The sequence below is a fragment of the Scyliorhinus torazame genome, chromosome 5 (genome assembly GCF_047496885.1).
Source record: "Scyliorhinus torazame isolate Kashiwa2021f chromosome 5, sScyTor2.1, whole genome shotgun sequence".
In the NCBI taxonomy this organism is placed as follows: Eukaryota; Metazoa; Chordata; class Chondrichthyes; order Carcharhiniformes; family Scyliorhinidae; genus Scyliorhinus; species Scyliorhinus torazame.
This window is the reverse complement of record NC_092711.1, coordinates 244,835,484-244,857,956: the sequence shown is the minus strand read 5'-3', so window position 1 is coordinate 244,857,956 and position 22,473 is coordinate 244,835,484. Positions and strand designations below refer to the sequence as shown.

General features: G+C 50.8%; 1 protein-coding gene across 6 annotated transcripts in view; it reads right to left on the bottom strand.

Annotated features, from left to right (window-relative positions):
• Positions 1-22,473, bottom strand: part of LOC140420998 (group XIIA secretory phospholipase A2-like) — a 227,093-nt gene that overhangs the window by 96,979 nt on the left and 107,641 nt on the right. Inside the window, exon 2 of one of the 6 annotated variants that reach the window (XM_072505244.1) lies at positions 12,239-12,300. The exons of the other annotated variants lie outside the window; for them this stretch is intronic. The gene's annotated coding sequence lies outside the window, so the exon portion shown is untranslated. The remainder of the gene's footprint in view (positions 1-12,238; positions 12,301-22,473) is intronic. 6 annotated transcript variants of the gene reach the window in all.

Here is a 22,473-nt window from a genome sequence, read left to right as displayed (position 1 = left end):
CCGCCTCCCCCTCTGGTGGGGGCATCATTATCACCCCAGCAGCCTCCGTATGTTCGTGTTCAGCTGTCTCCCCTCAACGAACCGAGTTTGATCCTCGTGGACCACCCCCGGGACACAGTCCTCTATCCTCGTCGCCATCACCTTGGCCAGGAGCTTAGCATCTACGTTTAAAAGGGAAATGGGCCTGTAGGACCCACACTGCAGTGGGTCTTTTTCCTTCTTCAAAAGTAGCGATATCGTCGCCTCCGACATAGTCGGGGGCAACATCCCCCTTTCCCTGGCCTCATTAAAGGTTCTCGGCAAAAGTGGGGCCAGTAGGTCCATATATTTCCTATAAAATTCCACCGGGAATCCATCCGGTCCCGGGGCCTTCCCCGCCTGCATGCTCCCAATCCCCTTTACCACCTCCTCCATCTCAATCTGTGCTCCCAGTCCTGCCCTCTCCTGCTCCTCCACCTTCGGGAATTCCAGCTGATCCAGGAAACACATCATTCCCTCCTTCCCTTCCGAGGGCTGAGCCTTATATAGCCTCTCATAGAATGCCTTGAACACCCCGTTCACTCTCTCCACTCCCCGTTCCATCTCTCCCTCCTCATCTCTCACCCCACCTATCTCCCTCGCCGCTCCCCTCTTCCTCAATTGGTGGGCCAGTAGCCGACTCGCCGTCTCTCCATACTCATACTGTACACCCTGTGCCCTCCTCCACTGTGGCTCTGCCTTACCAGTGGTAAGCAGGTCAAATTCCACATGTAACCTTTGTCTTTCCCTGTACAATCCCTCCTCCGGTGCCTCTGCATATTGCCTGTCCACCCTCAGAAGTTCTCTCAACAATCGCTCCCTTTCTTTACCCTCTTGCTTCCCTTTATGTGCCCTTATGGATATCAGTTCCCCTCTGACCACCGCCTTCAACGCCTCCCAGACCACTCCCACCTGAACCTCTCCGTTGTCATCAAGCTCCAAGTACCTTTCGATACACCCCCTCACCCTTAGACATACCCCCTCATCCGCCAATAAGCCCATATCCATTCTCCAGAGTGGGTGCTGTTCTTTTTCCTCTCCTACCTCCAGGTCTACCCAATGTGGAGCGTGGTCCGAAATGGCTATGGCCGTATACTCAGTCCCTGTCACCTTCGGAATCAGTGCCCTTCCCAAGACAAAAAAGTCTATCCGTGAATATACCTTGTGAACATGGGAGAAAAATGAGAACACCTTACTCCTAGGCCTAATAAATCTCCAGGGGTCTACTCCTCCCATCTGCTCCATGAAGTCCTCGAGCACACTGGCAGCTGCCGGCCTCCTACCGGTCCTGGACCTCGACCGGTCCAGCCCTGGATCAAGCACCGTATTGAAGTCTCCCCCCATTACCAACCTTCCCGCCTCCAGGTCCGGGATACGCCCCAACATACGCCTCATAAAATTTGCATCATCCCAGTTCGGGGCGTATACGTTCACCAGAACCACCGCCTCCCCTTGCAATCTGCCACTCACCATCACATATCTACCCCCACTATGGTCTTTGCCTCAAACAGTACCCGTTTCCCCACTAAGATAGCCACCCCCCTATTCTTTGCATCTAAACCCGAATGAAACACCTGCCCCACCCATCCTTTACGTAGTCTGACCTGGTCTATCAGTTTCAGGTGCGTCTCCTGCAACATAACCACATCTGCCTTTAATTTCTTTCGGTGTGCGAGTACCCATGCCCTTTTAATTGGCCCGTTCAGCCCTCTCACGTTCCACGTGATCAGCCGGGTTGGGGGGCTCTTTACCCCCCTACCCCCCCCCCCTTGTCGACTAGCCATCCCCTTTTTTAACCCAGCTCCTCACCCGGTTCCCACGTACCTGTATGTCCCACCGACGGTGCCCCCCGTCTCGACCACCCCATCCCATAACAGCTCCCCCTTCTCCTTAGCAATAGCAACCCAGTTAACCCCCCCCCCACCTCCGCTAGATCCCCCTCTAGCGTAGTTGCACCCCCCACATTGCTCCCAGAAGTCAGCGAACTCTGGCTGACCTCGGCTTCCCCCCTTGCCCTCGGCCCCCACTGTGCGAGGCCCCCTCCTTCCTGCGTCCCTGTTCCCGCCATAATTACCATAGCGCGGGAGCAAAGCCCGCGTTTCCCACTCGGCCCCGCCCCTAATGGCGCATTTCCCTTCTCCTTCCCCTTTCCGTCCCACCGGCGCCACAGTTCCCCCCCCCCCCCCAACATGGGGGAAGAGAGAAAAGTTACAAGATCACAGAATTAACAAATTGAAAAATCATCCCCCCCCCTTCCCCTTCCTCGCCCCACAATCACCCCACCACTTTGTCCCAGAAGCTTTCTCTCGCCAGACTATTCCAGCTTCTCATCCACAATGAATGTCCACGTCTCTTCTGCCGTCTCAAAGTAGTGGTGCTTCCCTTGGTGTGTGATCCACAGTCTCGCCGGTTGCAACATTCCAAATTGAACCTTCTTTTTGTGAAGCACCGCCTTAGCCCGATTGAAACATGCCCTCCTTCTCGCCACCTCCGCACTCCAATCCTGGTATACGCGGATCACCGCGTTCTCCCACCTACAGCTCCGAGTTTTCTTCGCCCATCTGAGGACCGTCTCTCTGTCATTGTAGCGGAGAAACCTCACCACTATAGCTCGAGGTATTTCTCCAGCCTTTGGTCTTCGCGCCAGAACTCGATAGGCTCCCTCCACCTCCAAAGGGCCCGTTGGGGCCTCCGATCCCATTAGCGAGTGAAGCATCGTGCTCACATATGTCCCGACGTCCGGCCCTTCCGCGCCTTCGGGGAGACTCAGGACTCTTAAATTCTTCCTCCTCGAATTATTCTCCAGTGCTTCCAACCTCTCCACACACCTTTTGTGCTGTGCCTCATGCGTCTCTGCCTTCATCACCAGGCCGTATTTCATCTTCGTTTTCAGCAGTCTTTGCCTTCACGACCCGAAGCTCCAGCTCCTGGGTCCTCTGCTCCTCCTTTAGCCCTTCAATCGCCTGTAATATCGGGGCCAACACTTCCTTCTTCAACTCCTTCTTCAGCTCTTCCACACAGCGCCGCAGGAACTCTTGTTGCTCCGGGCTCCATAGCAAACGGCCACCTTCCGACACCATCTTGCTTCGAGCTTCCCTTCCTTGCCGCTGCTCCAGAGGATCTTCTGCAATCCGGCCGCTATCCTCTCCTTTTTCCATGCGTGTCCGGGGGGATTCCCTTCTAGTTTACCGCACAGTGTTTTTGGCCGTTTAAATTGCCGTTGGGCCTCCTATTAAGAGCCCAAAAGTCCGTTCCAACGGGAGGTGCCGAAACGTGCGACTCAGCTGGTCATTGCCGCACCCGGAAGTCTTTAAAAACCATCCTGACCCAAAACTTTTTTCTATAAATTTAAATATCTCGGTTGCATCACTTCATATAATGAACTTTCATTGATATCTTCAAATAATCTACACACTTGAGCAGCACGGTGGCGCAGTGGTTAGCACTGCTGCCTCACGGCACCAAGGTCCCAGGTTCCATCCGGCCCTGGGTCACTGTCCGTGTGGAGTTTGCACATTCTCCCAGTGTTTGCGTGGGTTTCGCCCCCACAACCCAAAAATGCGTAGGGTAGGTGGATTGGCCACGTTAAATTGCCCCTTAATTGGAAAAAAACAAATTGGGTACTCTAAATTTATATTAAAAAAACTATTCCACACACTTGCCAACATGTAGTCTGGAAAGAAAGGACATACTTTCTGCAGCATCTCTCATAACCACAGAATATCCCAACAACCACAGAATATCCCAACATTCTTGACGGCGACAAAGTTCTCTTTTTCAAAGGTGGTCATTTTTGTAATGCAGGAAAACAGAGAAGCCAACAAACAGCAATGTGGTAATGACTAGATAATCTGTTTATTTTGTTGCTGTAGGTTGAGGGATAACTATTAGCCCCAGGTCTCAGGAAAAACTCCCTGGCTCTTCTGTATTGAATTGGCTGCTTGATGCAGCTCTAATAGTTCATCTCGGTCTTATATACATTGCTGATTTTTGCCTCAAACAAACCTGCAAAACAAATTGGTAAATTTAAAAAAAAATCAATGAGCACATGATGAAATTTGTAGCTCATACATCTAACATTTATGTTTTGATATCCCTGGATACATCCTCTGCTTATAACCACCAATTCTGTACCTACTGTACGATGACAATTTATTTGCTCCTTTATGAATGAATTAAAAGATGATGAGGAAGCACAAGGTCCCAGGTCGCAAATTACGAACTACTTCAGCAGCAAGTGATAGCTGAACTGCACTAACCTACACCCAATTTTTTATTGTGCAAATATGAACTACACAAGTATTACAATGCCAAATAAATTCTTAAGTACACAGATGATGAACAACAACTGCAGAAGGCCCGTGAGCCAAAAACAACTCTTGAGTCGCAAAAGTAATCACCAAGCAAACAGGTTCTGAAGCACAAATGGAAATTTAGGCTTATTTTACCCAGGACCCATTTTTACCAACCGGCCAACCTTCGGGACCCACGCCGGCAGTCAAACATCGCAACCCACACCGACTGACCTCAGTGACCCATGCTGCCTGAACTTCGCGACTGACTTTTTTGCGTGCCTTTAATGCGACAAGTGAGCCTGCTTGGCCCTCATGATCTCACTTGCTCTGTCATTCAATGTTACATTTCTGCTAAGGGCTTCAGCTGACGATTTAAGTTCTCGCTGCATCCTTTGAAAAAAATCAAGAGGTTTGTCTTCAAAATGCTTTTGAAGTTGAGGGTTTAATCTTTCATTTTCCAGTACTTCCTTGCACATAACACCCATGGTCTTTACATCCTTATTTGCACTGGCACAATTAACAAAGTCACACCTCAAAAAATCATCTTTATACTGCATTGTTTTCAATTTCAGCTTCTTCTTAATGGGCTGTTCACCCTAGTCGTTGGAGCTCACACCAGCACTGCTTTGTCTTGCCGAGGAGTGTCCCAAGCTCTCTCCAGGAGATTTGATTGTGAGATCCTCGCCTGTTTGTGTCTCTGGCCTTCTCTTCCTTATTACAAATTGATCCATCTTCAGTTCTTCACACACACCTGTTGCTTGCTTGCTGGCAGCTACAAAATGGAGGAATCTCCCCTCCAGGATTTAGCGGCCAAAGCGTGACATCAGAGTACATGCCGGGTGCGTGACCTGCTCTCTCTAAAAACTTCTGTTCTTGCCGTTTTTAAAAAGGAATTTGGTCCTGGGACAGCATGCTAACGTCAGGAGGATTCAGTTCTTGGCTAGCGCGCTGACATCAGGAGGCTGGGCACCGGGCCTGTGCACTGCCGGAGGGGGAGGGGGACGCGAAGGCGAGGGGGACGCGAAGGCGAGGGGGACGCGAAGGCGAGGGGGACGCGAAGGCGAGGGGGACGCGAAGGCGAGGGGGACGCGAAGGCGAGGGGGACGCGAAGGCGAGGGGGACGCGAAGGCGAGGGGGACGCGAAGGCGAGGGGGACGCGAAGGCGAGGGGGACGCGAAGGCGAGGGGGACGCGAAGGCGAGGGGGACGCGAAGGCGAGGGGGACGCGAAGGCGAGGGGGACGCGAAGGCGAGGGGGACGCGAAGGCGAGGGGGACGCGAAGGCGAGGGGGACGCGAAGGCGAGGGGGACGCGAAGGCGAGGGGGACGCGAAGGCGAGGGGGACGCGAAGGCGAGGGGGACGCGAAGGCGAGGGGGACGCGAAGGCGAGGGGGACGCGAAGGCGAGGGGGACGCGAAGGCGAGGGGGACGCGAAGGCGAGGGGGACGCGAAGGCGAGGGGGACGCGAAGGCGAGGGGGACGCGAAGGCGAGGGGGACGCGAAGGCGAGGGGGACGCGAAGGCGAGGGGGACGCGAAGGCGAGGGGGACGCGAAGGCGAGGGGGACGCGAAGGCGAGGGGGACGCGAAGGCGAGGGGGACGCGAAGGCGAGGGGGACGCGAAGGCGAGGGGGACGCGAAGGCGAGGGGGACGCGAAGGCGAGGGGGACGCGAAGGCGAGGGGGACGCGAAGGCGAGGGGGACGCGAAGGCGAGGGGGACGCGAAGGCGAGGGGGACGCGAAGGCGAGGGGGACGCGTGCGCGAATGAGAGAGAGAGACGTGTGCGCGAATGAGAGAGAGAGACGCGTGCGCGAATGAGAGAGAGAGAGAGAGACGCGTGCGCGAATGAGAGAGAGAGAGAGACGCGTGCGCGAATGAGAGAGAGAGAGAGACGCGTGCGCGAATGAGAGAGAGAGAGAGACGCGTGCGCGAATGAGAGAGAGAGAGAGACGCGTGCGCGAATGAGAGAGAGAGAGAGACGCGTGCGCGAATGAGAGAGAGAGAGAGACGCGTGCGCGAATGAGAGAGAGAGAGAGACGCGTGCGCGAATGAGAGAGAGAGAGAGACGCGTGCGCGAATGAGAGAGAGAGAGAGACGCGTGCGCGAATGAGAGAGAGAGAGAGACGCGTGCGCGAATGAGAGAGAGAGAGAGACGCGTGCGCGAATGAGAGAGAGAGAGAGACGCGTGCGCGAATGAGAGAGAGAGAGAGACGCGTGCGCGAATGAGAGAGAGAGAGAGACGCGTGCGCGAATGAGAGAGAGAGAGAGACGCGTGCGCGAATGAGAGAGAGAGAGAGACGCGTGCGCGAATGAGAGAGAGAGAGAGACGCGTGCGCGAATGAGAGAGAGAGAGAGACGCGTGCGCGAATGAGAGAGAGAGAGAGACGCGTGCGCGAATGAGAGAGAGAGAGAGACGCGTGCGCGAATGAGAGAGAGAGAGAGACGCGTGCGCGAATGAGAGAGAGAGAGAGACGCGTGCGCGAATGAGAGAGAGAGAGAGACGCGTGCCCGAATGAGAGAGAGAGAGAGACGCGTGCCCGAATGAGAGAGAGACGCGTGCCCGAATGAGAGAGAGACGCGTGCCCGAATGAGAGAGAGACGCGTGCCCGAATGAGAGAGAGACGCGTGCCCGAATGAGAGAGAGACGCGTGCCCGAATGAGAGAGAGACGCGTGCCCGAATGAGAGAGAGACGCGTGCCCGAATGAGAGAGAGACGCGTGCCCGAATGAGAGAGAGACGCGTGCCCGAATGAGAGAGAGACGCGTGCCCGAATGAGAGAGAGACGCGTGCCCGAATGAGAGAGAGACGCGTGCCCGAATGAGAGAGAGACGCGTGCCCGAATGAGAGAGAGACGCGTGCCCGAATGAGAGAGAGACGCGTGCCCGAATGAGAGAGAGACGCGTGCCCGAATGAGAGAGAGACGCGTGCCCGAATGAGAGAGAGACGCGTGCCCGAATGAGAGAGAGACGCGTGCCCGAATGAGAGAGAGACGCGTGCCCGAATGAGAGAGAGACGCGTGCCCGAATGAGAGAGAGACGCGTGCCCGAATGAGAGAGAGACGCGTGCCCGAATGAGAGAGAGACGCGTGCCCGAATGAGAGAGAGACGCGTGCCCGAATGAGAGAGAGACGCGTGCCCGAATGAGAGAGAGACGCGTGCCCGAATGAGAGAGAGACGCGTGCCCGAATGAGAGAGAGACGCGTGCCCGAATGAGAGAGAGACGCGTGCCCGAATGAGAGAGAGACGCGTGCCCGAATGAGAGAGAGACGCGTGCCCGAATGAGAGAGAGACGCGTGCCCGAATGAGAGAGAGACGCGTGCCCGAATGAGAGAGAGACGCGTGCCCGAATGAGAGAGAGACGCGTGCCCGAATGAGAGAGAGACGCGTGCCCGAATGAGAGAGAGACGCGTGCCCGAATGAGAGAGAGACGCGTGCCCGAATGAGAGAGAGACGCGTGCCCGAATGAGAGAGAGACGCGTGCCCGAATGAGAGAGAGACGCGTGCCCGAATGAGAGAGAGACGCGTGCCCGAATGAGAGAGAGACGCGTGCCCGAATGAGAGAGAGACGCGTGCCCGAATGAGAGAGAGACGCGTGCCCGAATGAGAGAGAGACGCGTGCCCGAATGAGAGAGAGACGCGTGCCCGAATGAGAGAGAGACGCGTGCCCGAATGAGAGAGAGACGCGTGCCCGAATGAGAGAGAGACGCGTGCCCGAATGAGAGAGAGACGCGTGCCCGAATGAGAGAGAGACGCGTGCCCGAATGAGAGAGAGACGCGTGCCCGAATGAGAGAGAGACGCGTGCCCGAATGAGAGAGAGACGCGTGCCCGAATGAGAGAGAGACGCGTGCCCGAATGAGAGAGAGACGCGTGCCCGAATGAGAGAGAGACGCGTGCCCGAATGAGAGAGAGACGCGTGCCCGAATGAGAGAGAGACGCGTGCCCGAATGAGAGAGAGACGCGTGCCCGAATGAGAGAGAGACGCGTGCCCGAATGAGAGAGAGACGCGTGCCCGAATGAGAGAGAGACGCGTGCCCGAATGAGAGAGAGACGCGTGCCCGAATGAGAGAGAGACGCGTGCCCGAATGAGAGAGAGACGCGTGCCCGAATGAGAGAGAGACGCGTGCCCGAATGAGAGAGAGACGCGTGCCCGAATGAGAGAGAGACGCGTGCCCGAATGAGAGAGAGACGCGTGCCCGAATGAGAGAGAGACGCGTGCCCGAATGAGAGAGAGACGCGTGCCCGAATGAGAGAGAGACGCGTGCCCGAATGAGAGAGAGACGCGTGCCCGAATGAGAGAGAGACGCGTGCCCGAATGAGAGAGAGACGCGTGCCCGAATGAGAGAGAGACGCGTGCCCGAATGAGAGAGAGACGCGTGCCCGAATGAGAGAGAGACGCGTGCCCGAATGAGAGAGAGACGCGTGCCCGAATGAGAGACGCGTGCCCGAATGAGAGAGAGACGCGTGCCCGAATGAGAGAGAGACGCGTGCCCGAATGAGAGAGAGACGCGTGCCCGAATGAGAGAGAGACGCGTGCCCGAATGAGAGAGAGACGCGTGCCCGAATGAGAGAGAGACGCGTGCCCGAATGAGAGAGAGACGCGTGCCCGAATGAGAGAGACGCGTGCCCGAATGAGAGAGAGACGCGTGCCCGAATGAGAGAGAGACGCGTGCCCGAATGAGAGAGAGACGCGTGCCCGAATGAGAGACGCGTGCCCGAATGAGAGAGAGACGCGTGCCCGAATGAGAGAGAGACGCGTGCCCGAATGAGAGAGAGACGCGTGCCCGAATGAGAGAGAGACGCGTGCCCGAATGAGAGAGAGACGCGTGCCCGAATGAGAGAGAGACGCGTGCCCGAATGAGAGAGAGACGCGTGCCCGAATGAGAGAGAGACGCGTGCCCGAATGAGAGAGAGACGCGTGCCCGAATGAGAGAGAGACGCGTGCACGAATGAGAGAGACGCGTGCCCGAATGAGAGAGAGACGCGTGCCCGAATGAGAGAGAGAGACGCGTGCCCAAATGAGAGAGAGAGACGCGTGCCCAAATGAGAGATTGGTGGTAGTCCAAGGCAACCGGCCCAGCCTATTAGGGCGCGATTGGCTGCACCACCTACGTTAGGAATGGCAGCGTTTGTGCCAGATGTACCCCCGTGGGCCAGATGAAGTGCTGTCCAAGTTCCTGTCTGTTTCCGCCAAAGGTCTCGAGATCATTAAAGGTGCTATGGGCACAATAAATGTGGAGGAACACGCCAATCCCCAGTGTTTCCGTGCTGGGCTTGTGCCGTATGCACTTCGCACCAAGTTGGACCAGGAATTGGACCGTTTGGAGCAGTTGGGGATTATTCGCCCTGTCCACTATGCCCATTGGGCCGTACCAGTGGTCCCATGTTGAAGCCGGGCGTGTCAGTGCGGTTGTGTGTGGACTACAAAATGACAGTGAACCAGGTGTCCTGCCTTGACCATTACCCGGTCCCTCAGAGCGAGGATCTCTATGTCTGGCTCAGTGGGAATAAAACGTTCACCAAACTGGACATGAGCCACACGTACTTGCAGCTGGTGCTCAAGCCAAGATCCAGAAAGTACGTGACAATCAATATCCATCGAGGATTTTACGAATATACATGGTTGCCATTCGGAATCTCCTCGGCTTGAGCAATATTCCAGAGGGTAATGGAGAACATCTTGCGAGGGTTGCCAAGGGTGACCGTCTACCTGGACGATGTTCTCATCACCGGGAACACGTGGAGAATCTTATCGAGGTCCTCGAGCGGTTTGCTCAGGCCAGGGTCCGCCTACGGAGGGAGAAGTGCGTTTTTCATGTGTCGGATGTCATGTATCTCGGCTACTGGGTGGATAGCAGAGACCTCCATCCAGTGGAGGAAAAGGTGCAGCCGATTTGCCAGGCCACATCCCTTGCGACCAAACAGAACTCCGCTCCTTCCTCGGCCTGGTGAAGTATTATGGGATGTTCATAACCCGGTTGGCCACACTGCTCAGTCCGCTTCACCAACTAGGTTAGGTGGATTGGCCATGCTAAATTGCCCGTAGTGTCCATAAGGGTTGGGAGGGGTTAATGGGTTGCTGGGATAGTGTGGAAGTGAGGGCTTAATGTGGGTCGGTGCAGACTCGATGGGCCGAATGGCCTCCTTCTGCACTGTATGTTCTATATAATCTATGTAAAATCACTAAGGGACAGAAAAGTGGAACTGGGCCCCCCCCACACCAGAAAAAGAGTTTTGCGAGGTGAAGCAGCGGCTCTCGTCGGAGGAATTACTTACCCATTTCGACCCAGACAAGGCCCTGCTCCTCACATGCAACGCCTCACTATACTGCATCAGGGCGGTCCTGGCACACTGCATGCCCGACGACTTGAAGCGACCTATAGCTTTTGCGCCATGGTGGTGATAGCTGCCCTCCATTTCATTGATACTGCCTGCAACGGCAGCTTATATCAGAGAATGGACGCAGACCGAGTTGTCGAGGGTCCGTCATTATGGTCCAATACAGGGCCCAACATAAGGGTGATACCAGACAGGCTGCGGGCCTATGCTGCCAAGCTACCCGAGATGAGCATCAAACATAGTGTATTCCTGTGGGGGATGCGGCGAAGCACGCTCCTGCTGAAAGATCTCCATAACAGGCACCTCGGGGTGGCAAGATGAAAATGTTGGCCCGCAGTTACGTTTGGTCGCCCGGACTGGATGCCAAGATTGAGTGGGTGGCCCGAAGTTGCATCCCATGCCAGGAGCACCAGAAGGCCCACTGGCAGCCCCGATGAATCCCTGGGAGTGGCCCGGGAAGCCTTGGTCTTGTGTACATATCGACTTTGCCGGCACGTTTCAGGGGGGGCCACATTCCTTATAGTAGTGTTCGTCCACTCGAAGTGATTGCAAGTATACCAGGTCCCCACAGCGACCACTCGAGCAACAACAGACAAACTGAAAGCTATTTTTAGCCCACACGGGCTGCTTGAGGTCCTGGTGTCCAACAATGAAACGGCATTCATGTGTCAGGAGTTTGCTTCGTTCATGGCCGCAAATGGCACCAGGCACGTACATATGGCCCCGTACCACCCAGCCTCCAATGGACGAGCCGAACGAGCAGTACAAACGTTCAAGACGGCCATGAAAAAGATGATCTCATGGTCGTGAGAAACATAGATATCATAGAATTTACAGTGCAGAAGGAGGCCATTCGGCCCATCGAGTCTGCACCGGCTCTTGCAAAGAGCACCCTACCCAAGGTCAACACCTCCATTCTGTCCCCATAACACAGTAACACCACCCAACACGAAGGGCAATTTTGGACACTAAGGGCAATTTATCATGGCCAATCCACCTAACCTGCACATCTTTGGACTGTGGGAGGAAACTGGAGCACCCGGAGGAAACCCACGCACACCCGGTGAGGATGTGCAGACTCCGCACAGACAGTGACCCAAGCCGAAATCGAACCTGGGACCATGGAGCTGTGAAGCAATTGTGCTATCCACAATGCTACCGTGCTGCCCTAACGCGGTTGGCAAGATTCCTGTTCAGTTATCGTACAACGCCTCACGCCACAACTGGCATTGCGGCGGCAGAGTTACTCATGAGGTGCCAACTCCAGACGTGTCCCCCTCGTCCTTCCCGACATTGGAGCAAGGGTCCATCAGCGGCAGGACCGCTCCAAGACGGCCTCCCATAACCTCCCACGAGCACGCACCTTCACGATGGGTGATGTGTTTATGTGCGGAACTTCGGGGTCGGAGCCACATGGATCCCTGGGACAGTCCTTCACGCGACTCGGTTGGTCTCCTATGCGGTCCAGGTGCAGGTGACTAGTGAGCCCAGCTCCCCACAGAATATAAACCCCGACCCCGACCTGGAAGGAGACCCTGCAGGGAGTGGAGAGGTGTGATTATTGTGCTAGTGTGGTATAAAGCGAGTTGTACCTGGTCAGCCTGGCCTCTCGTGGAGTCTTTGCCTGTACAACACCCACCATCTTACCGAACATCTGCAAAAAAAGTAGACTGTTGGATTCAAACCCTCTACATTCTCCGGCTACCCCACAACCCTGAGGTTTTGTCTTCTCGACCGATTTTCCAGGTCACCCACCTTCGCCCTCAGATTCTTATTCTTCTCTACCACCATCAAGATCTCAGCCTTCAGTGAGGCAATTTGGTCACTGTGCCTCAACAAAGCTGTCCCCACCTCCTTCAACAACTCACCATGCTCCTTCATAGCTTCTAAAGTCCTCTCCAAACTTTCAGACAGGACCCAGTGCCTCGTCAATCAATTTATGGAGAGTATCGAACATCACTCTCCACTGCCTCTCAAAATACTTTTCAAACTGCATTTCAAATTTAGCATCCAGTACCTCAGTTCGTGATCGGGGCTGCCGCAACCGCCAGAGTAACCACTGCCATCTTCCCTGCCGAGGTGCCATGCGGAACCACCGAGTCAGTTGAAGAATTTTCACCCACAGACGTCTTAGTTGTAGCATTTTTTGACATACTTCCACAGTAGGATCCCTCTTATGGGAAGAGTTTTCCACCAAAAAATCCCGGGAACCAGGCAAAAACGGCCAAAGGTCAAGTACACTGGTGGGAGCTATCTAGTGCACAAACTCCTCCTACATGCCACCACCAGGAGTCCTATATTCCCCAAGGATGGCAAACATCCTCCCAGCATCAGTCTCATCAGGCCACTTAATGTTTCAATGAGATCAATTCTCATTCTTCTAAACTCTAGGATATATAGGTCCAGTCAATTCACTCTCTTATCCTTGGACAATGTACCCGTCCCAGGAATCAGTCTAACAAAACTATGAGGCAAATATATATTTTCTTATGAAAGGAGACCAAAGGTATACACAAGACACCAGGTCTTGCATAATATTGTTCTAAAACATCTTTACTCTCATATTCCAATCCCTTTGTAATAAAGCTAACATAGCAGTTGTGTTCCTAATTGTTTAGTGCACCTATGTGTTTTGTGTATAAGAACACCTCGGTCCGTCTGAATTTCAACATTTTCCCAGTCTCTCACCATTTAAAATGTATGCTCCTTTTCCTTCCAAAGTGGATAACTTCACACTTCTTCACTTAACCTGTTGATATCCCTTTGTAACCTCATTGTGTCCTTCTCACAGTTTACATTCCCATGTAATATTTTACTGATCATTGTGGTACCCCACAAGTTGCAGCCTGCCAACCTAAAAAATACCCATTTATTCCATGCTCTTTTCGGTTTGTTAACTACTCTTTATTTGATGCAAGATGTTGCACCCAATACCAGAAGCTTCAATTGGGACAATATATTGAATGGTGTGGTGATCCTCAGGTTAAATCACCACCAGTCAGTTCTCCCCCTCAAAGGGGAGCCTATCGTCATCTGGGACTGTGGCGACTTTACTTTATTTAGTGGCACCTTAACAGAACATTTTGAAAATCCAAATGCACAATGTCCGCCATTTTCCCCTCAACTACTCTGCCAGTTACCAATTTTTAAAAAACTAATATATTTACCAAACATGATTTCTCTTTCATAAATCCCTGTCGACTCTGCTCAACCATATTAAGATTTCCCCTGTTACCTATCTCTAATAACAGTTTCTCACTTTTCCCCTACAAGTGATGTCGGGTTAACTGGCCTATAGTTCCATCATTTCTATCTTCCTCCTTTCTTAAATAGTGGAATTTTGTCTGCTGGTTTCCAATCTACTGGAAGCATTCTACAAACTAGGGAATTCTGGAAAGTTCATGGATTCACTATCGGCGTATTTTAAAACCCTAGAATGTGAGCCATCAGGTCTAGGGTAATGTTGACCTTTAGTCCCATTAATTGCTTCAGCACTTTTTATTTTACAAAAACTGATTTCTCCCTCATTCAAATTAAGCCCTTGCTTCCCCGTTATTCAATTTTTGTGACTTCTTCCACACCAATATTTGTTTAATCTCTCTGCCAATTCCTTATTCCCTATTATAATTTCTCCTGCCTCTGTATCTAAAAGACCCATGCTTCCTTTTACTAATCTCTTCTTTTTACATAATATAAATTTTGATCATCTATTTCATGCATCTTGCAAGTTTATTCTCATTCTCTTTTTTTTAAATCAATTCTTGGTTGAATTCTAAAATTCTCCCAACCCTCAGACTTACTATTCATTTCGGCACCAATAGAAGCCACTTAATTTAACCTGATACCATCATTAACTTGTCTTGTTAGCCACAGTTGATTTACTTTCCTTGTGGAGTTTTTACTCCTTAAGGGAATACATCTTAATTTCAAATTATGAATTAATTATTTAAATGTTTATCACTGCTTATCTACTGTCACTGCTTTTAAACTAGTTTCTCAATCTATCAGCCAGATTATCCCTCAGACCTGCGTCCTTGTCGTGCCCGACTCGGTGAGGCGATGAGCCCATTGAATCTCACGAGAAGCCTCTCATGAGATTTGCAACGTGCGGAACAACTCGCAAGATCTAACAAGAATCGCAAGATCTAACAAGAATTTCTACCAGGGCCCCGCCAGGATGCCCAGGTGGCACTATCAGGCTGGCTGGGGCACTGCCAGGGTATGCTCTGCCCTTAGATGTGGTGAGGGGCGTATGAAGAGCCCCTAACAGGTCAATTGGGGTGTTGGGGGTGGGGGGGGTCGAGAGATCGAGACAGCATTTTAAAATGTCACCCCGATCTCTTCTTGCACCGAGCTGTCAGTGCAGGAAATGAAGGTATGCGCAGCCTCGGCGGGACATTCATTGCCGAGGCCAATAAAAAGAGTCCCATTTGATAGTGGGGTCACGACACCGAGAAACACCCCACTAAACGTGCCCATAACGGGACTTTTTTCCCGTTAAATCACACCCATACGGTTTGCTTTGCTTACACTCAAGAACTAATTCTGAACTAACTAAATCGCTTTCAAACTCAATATAAAGCTCAAGCTGATCATTGTCTCCCCCTCCTCCCCCCCCCCCCCCCAGGCTTCTTTACTACAAGCTTGTTAATTAACCCTTTTTCATTGCACAATACCATATTGAAAGTAGTCTATTCCCGAGTTGGTTCCTTAACATACTGATGAAGAAAATGGTCTTGCATAAATTCCATGAACGCCTCCTCCACACTACAAATTTTGTATGTCCAGTCTATTTGAAGATCAAAATAACTCATAATTACTCTATTACCCTTGTTACAAGCACCTCTAATTTTCTTATTGATATTATGCCCAACACCACAATTAATCTTTCAAGGCTGTTAAACTGCTCCCATCAGCATTTCCTGCCCCTTGCTGTTTCTTAGCTCCATTGTAATGATTTTGCTGACTTCCTGAGTAAAGGTCCTTTCACTCAACTGCCTTTATCCAATCCTTTATCCGTGCTACCCACACACCAGCCTTTGTTACCATTTTGCCTATTTCTTCTAAAAGTCAATAATCTTGTCATTCCCAAGGTTGGTCACTCTGCAATCTTGTCTCATAAACAGCTTTTATTCAAACTCATTTATTTCTAACTGATTCTATTCCTTTAGAACATAGAACATAGAACAATACAGCGCAGTACAGGCCCTTCGGCCCACGATGTTGCACCGAAACAAAAGCCATCTAACCTACACTATGCCATTATCATCCATATGTTTATGCAATAAACTTTTAAATGCCCTCAATGTTGGCGAGTTCACTACTGTAGCAGGTAGGGCATTCCACGGCCTCACTACTCTTTGCGTAAAGAACCTACCTCTGACCTCTGTCCTATATCTATTACCCCTCAGTTTAAAGCTATGTCCCCTCGTGCCAGCCATTTCCATCCGCGGGAGAAGGCTCTCACTGTCCACCCTATCTAACCCCCTGATCATTTTGTATGCCTCTATTAAGTCTCCTCTTAACCTTCTTCTCTCCAACGAAAACAACCTCAAGTCCATCAGCCTTTCCTCATAAGATTTTCCCTCCATACCAGGCAACATCCTGGTAAATCTCCTCTGCACCCGCTCCAAAGCCTCCACGTCCTTCCTATAATGCGGTGACCAGAACTGTACGCAATACTCCAAATGCGGCCGTACCAGAGTTCTGTACAGCTGCAACATGACCTCCTGACTCCGGAACTCAATCCCTCTACCAATAAAGGCCAACACTCCATAGGCCTTCTTCACAACCCTATCAACCTGGGTGGCAACTTTCAGGGATCTATGTACATGGACACCTAGATCCCTCTGCTCATCCACACTTTCAAGAACTTTACCATTAGCCAAATATTCCGCATTCCTGTTATTCCTTCCAAAGTGAATCACCTCACACTTCTCTACATTAAACTCCATTTGCCACCTCTCAGCCCAGCTCTGCAGCTTATCTATATCCCTCTGTAACCTGCTACATCCTTCCACACTATCGACAACACCACCGACTTTAGTATCGTCTGCAAATTTACTCACCCACCCTTCTGCGCCTTCCTCTAGGTCATTGATAAAAATGACAAACAGCAACGGCCCCAGAACAGATCCTTGTGGTACTCCACTTGTGACTGTACTCCATTCTGAACATTTCCCATCAACCACCACCCTCTGTCTTCTTTCAGCTAGCCAATTTCTGATCCACATCTCTAAATCACCCTCAATCCCCAGCCTCCGTATTTTCTGCAATAGCCTACCGTGGGGAATCTTATCAAACGCTTTGCTGAAATCCATATACACCACATCAACTGCTCTACCCTCGTCTACCTGTTCAGTCACCTTCTCAAAGAACTCAATAAGGTTTGTGAGGCATGACCTACCCTTCACAAAGCCATGCTGACTATCCCTGATCATATTATTCCTATCTAGATGATTATAAATCTTGTCTCTTATAATCCCCGCCAAGACTTTACCTACTACAGACGTGAGGCTCACCGGTCTATAGTTGCCGGGGTTGTCTCTGCTCCCCTTTTTGAACAAAGGGACCACATTTGCTGTCCTCCAGTCCTCTGGCACTATTCCTGTAGCCAATGATGACATAAAAATCAAAGCCAAAGGTCCAGCAATCTCTTCCCTGGCCTCCCATAGAATCCTAGGATAAATCCCATCAGGTCCCGGGGACTTATCTATTTTCAGCCTGTCCAGAATTGCCAACACCTCTTCCCTACGTACCTCAATGCCATCTATTCTATTAGCCTGGGGCTCAGCATTCTCCTCCACAACATTATCTTTTTCCTGAGTGAATACTGACGAAAAATATTCATTTAGTATCTCGCCTATCTCTTCAGACTCCACACACAATTTCCCATCCCTGTCCTTGACTGGTCCTACTCTTTCCCTAGTCATTCGCTTATTCCTGACATACCTATAGAAAGCTTTTGGGTTTTCCTTGATCCTTCCTGCCAAATACTTCTCATGTCCCCTCCTTGCTCGTCTTAGCTCTCTCTTTAGATCCTTCCTCGCTACCTTGTAACTATCCATCGCCCCAACCGAAACTTCACACTTCATCTTCACATAGGCCTCCTTCTTCCTCTTAACAAGAGATGTTCTTTCTAGCTGTTTCGTTACAAGTGCTTTGTGAATTCTTTGTCTGTACCTTTATTCTGTTTTTCCCTAATGTCTCCTTAGTCTCTAATGCACTGTTATGCTTTCGGTCTCTTCCTGACCCACTCTGGTTATTTTTATGCATATCAGTACTCTGTTTTACAACCTTGACATTTCTTACTGCTTTCAAATTTATCCTTTCCTGAATCGCCCCATGGCTGGAGATAATACCACTTTTATAAGGAGCAACAAAAGGAGACCACACCGAATTGTAGAGAAAAACAAAAACTTACTTTTATTGAAATGTTAACTATATACACAGCTCCAGTAGTTCCCTACGGACCTTCTTTAGTCGGTGCCCGACCCAAAGGCACATTGACTTAGTTAAGGGTTAAGGGTCTCCCGTCCCATCGGGGGATCTTCTATTCTACAAGCTCCATGGGGTAGTGGATCGTCTCTATCCCGTAGTGCCTGACTAGCCGACTCTATACGCTATTTATACAAAGGAACATTGATTTAGTTAAGGGTCTCCCGTCCCTTATTGGGGAAGCTCGTATTCTGCAAGCTCCACGGGGTAGTGGATCATCCATACCGGGTAAGACCCATGTGGATTATAGCAACCACTCATTTCTCCATCTCAATGGTAGAGAGAAGAAAAAGAAAAATCATTCATGGCATCTGCTCTTAATTACCATATAGTAACATCTTCTGCAAAGTGCAAGAATGCAAATAATGTTAAGGACAGAAACAGGTTCGGCTATAAGTCCCTCCAACAAACAAATAGCTAATGAAAAAAACAAACAGCTTGTGAACACTACCTGATCTCATATACAAAGAATAACAATATCAGCAAGGTGTGTATGAAAGCTGCCAATAATTACTGATCTCTATCCCAATTTTAATAGCGTCTTCAGGAGAGAATATGAGAAGATTGAAAAACAGTACAATCAAAACAATTAATTTCTGCAGTACATTGATAACATACCGAGCTCATGATCTGTGTAGACAAAGACAACGGTGGTCAAATAATTCCCAATCCTTATTTCACTAATGCCATTCGCAAAGCCTTGAGAGCAGATTAGCTTTTAGCTGTCTTATGGGACAGTGAAACCCAGGTTAATCAAAAAGAACTGGAAAAAATAGATACCATTTTAAAACTTAAATATTTTTAATCCAGAGGGCACTTGTTATAATGAGGAATCTTAAACAGAGGAGGTATTATACTCTCCTTCACAAAAGTTGTGCATTATCCATCGTCAATTCATGAACCTTTCTCATTTCAATGTTCTATAACTCTATAATCAAGCATGACCCAAGAAGAACTGATTAGGTTTTGGCAAAGCTGCAGATCTAGATCCAAAGTATTTATAGAATCTGTTAACATTGGGAGAATTTACTTTTTCTTTTATAATGTAATGGGTTGTTTTGTTTAAAATGTTCTTGATTGTTTTAGAATGCTGTGGATTGTCTCAGCCGCTGTGGGGAAATTTGTCACAGCTGTCAAAATGTGGGCAGAGTTTTCAGAGCAGGATGTTGGCCGTGGATTGATAAAAGTCTACTCAGTGAGATGGAAGCTCTTAATAGGAAGATTTCTATTTTCTCAATTTGTAGTTACAGAAAATAAATCAAGCAGGAAAAAGACTGAAAGAAGAGTGTGTAAGTGTAATGACGTCAAGTTAATGACCAAGCTATGCACAATCCGGAGTGTCCTCTTAACTTGTGTGCTTATGTTCTTAAGGTGACTGATGAGGTACCAATCACACAGGCTGCTTTGCCCTGGATGGTGAGCGTTGCTGGTGCAGCATTAATCAAGGCAAGTGGAGTATGACAGCACACTTTTTACTTGTGCCATACAAACAGTAGAATGGATCTGGGAAGTAAAGAGATGCGTGTGTCATGCAGTATTGAATACCCAAGCTATGACCTGCTCTTGCAGCCACGATATTTATATGGCAGGTCCAGTTAGATTTCTGGTCAATAATAAACGCTGACACCCCGCCGCACACCCCGAATGTTGATAGTGTGGCAGAGTTAGCATTTGTAATGCCCCTGAATATCATAGAACCACAGAATCCCTGCAGTGGAGAAGGAGACCATTCAGCCCATCGGGTTTGCACTGACCCTCTGAAAGAGCACCCCACCAGGGTCACTCTCCCGCCCCATCCCTATAATCCACCTAACCTTTGGATACTAAGGGGCAATTTATCATGGCCAATAGATGGTTGGGCCTAGGGCAATAGCCTGAAGTGATGCACTGAGGCCAAGATTATCTGTCTCCAATAATTACAAGCAGTGTCCTCCTTTGTGCTAGGCATGACTCCAGCCAGTGTGAACCTTTCTATCGATTCCCACTGACTTTAATTTACCAGTGCCCCTTGATGTCACACTGAGTATAATTATGCGTTGATGTTAAGGGCCATCTCTCTTGTTCAGCTCTGGAATTCAGCTCCTTTGACCATATATGTAATGAGGCCTGGAGCCAGCTATGGCAGAACTCAAACAGAGTATCAGTGAGCAGGTCAATGCGGAGTAAGTGCTGCTTAATAATACTCTTGGTGACACCTTCCATCACTTTGTTGATATCTGAAAGTAAATTGAGGGGCAGTAATTGGCTGGCTTAGATTTGGTCTGTTTTTTGTGGACAGGATATATTGAATATATGCAAGTGTTGGAGCTGTACTGGAACAGCTTTGTTCGAGGCACAGCTAGTTCTGGAGCACAAGTTTTCCACATTGCAGCTGGATGTTATCAGGGGAAATAGCTATGGCTGTATCCAGAGCATTCAGCCATTTTTTGATATGGTGCAGTGTGAATTGAATTTGCTGAAGACTGCCTTCTGCTCAGGAGGAGGCCAAGGTATATCATCCATTTGGCACTTCTGACTGAAGATAATTGCAAATGTCTCAGCCGTTTGCACCAATCAGCTGGGTTCTGCCATCGCTAATAGGAATACCCACCCTTGACCTGATTGACACACAATACAGAACCAAGGAGTTATACAATAAAGGACAAATCCAATTTCGCTGAGTATTGCCCCATCAGACTATTCTCTACAGCCAAGTGATGGAGATGTCATTGAAAGTACTATCACGCAATAACATGTTCACTGAGGCTCAGTTGGAGTTCTGCCAGGACCTCTAGGCTCCAGAGCTCATTACGTACTCAATCAAAACATGAATAAAGGAGCTGAATTCCAGAACTGAAGCAAGTGAGACTTCTCTTGACATCACGGCAGCATTTGACCAAGTGTGACTTCAAGGAGCCCGAGCAAAACTGAAGTCACTGGGAATCGGGGGAAAGTCTCCACTGGCTGGAATCATACTTAGCACAAAGGAGGATGGTTGTAGTTGCTGGAAGCCACTCAGTGCAGCTCCAGGACACCCCTGCAAGAATCCCTCAGAGCACGGTCCTAGGCCCAACTATTTTCAAAAGCGTCATCAATAGCCTTCCTTCCATCATAAGGTTCTGCAGTGTTCAGTTCCATTCACAACTCCTCACATGTTGAGCAGTCTGTGTCCGCATGCAGAAAGATCTGAACAAATTCAGACTGGTTGAATTGGTAAATAAAGTTGCTCCAAACAAGTGCCAGACAATGACCATCGCAACACCTTCCCTTGACATTCAACTGGTTCTCTGAAAAGTTTTTTTTTTTTAAAAACAATATTTTGTTGAGGCATTTATATATTCACACAACAAACATACTCACAAATGAAATCAAACCAGCAATGTGAACAAACTCAACAAAATACCCCACCAACCCACTGCCCACTTCCCCTGCCTCCTCATTCTATCCCTCCCTCCCCCTCCATCTTAACTTTTCTCGAAGATATCAATAAACGGCTGCCACCTCCGGGCAAACCCCTCCACAGAATCCCTCAAGGCGAACTTTATTTTTTCTAACCTGAGAAATTCTGCCAGGTTCCCCCCCCCCCCCCCCCCCCCCCCCCACCACCACACTCCCTGACCTCCCCCCCCACCACACTCCCTGACCTCCCCCCCCACCACACTCCCTGACCTCCCCCCCACCACACTCCCTGACCTCCCCCCCACCACACTCCCTGACCACCCCCCCACCACACTCCCTGACCCCCCCCCACCACACTACCTGACCCCCCCCACCACACTCCCTGACCCCCCCCCCACCACACTCCCTGACCCCCCCCCACCACACTCCCTGACCCCCCCCCCACCACACTCCCTGACCCCCCCCCACCACACTCCCTGACCCCCCCCCCACCACACTACCTGACCCCCCCCCACCACACTCCCTGACCCCCCCCCACCACACTCCCTGACCCCCCCCCACCACACTCCCTGACCCCCCCCCACCACACTCCCTGACCCCCCCCGCACCACACTCCCTGACCCCCCCCACCACACTCCCTGACCCCCCCCCCACCACACTCCCTGACCCCCCCACCACACTCCCTGACCCCCCCACCACACTCCCTGACCCCCCCCACCACACTCCCTGACCCCCCCCCACCACACTCCCTGACCCCCCCCCCACCACACTCCCTGACCCCCCCCACCACACTCCCTGACCCCCCCCACCCCCTGAACCCCCCCACTCCCTGAACCCCCCCACCACCTGAACCCCCCCACTCCCTGAACCCCCCCACCACCACACTCCCCGAACCCCCACCACACTCCCTGAACCACCCCCCAACCACACTCCCTGAACCCCCCCCAACCAC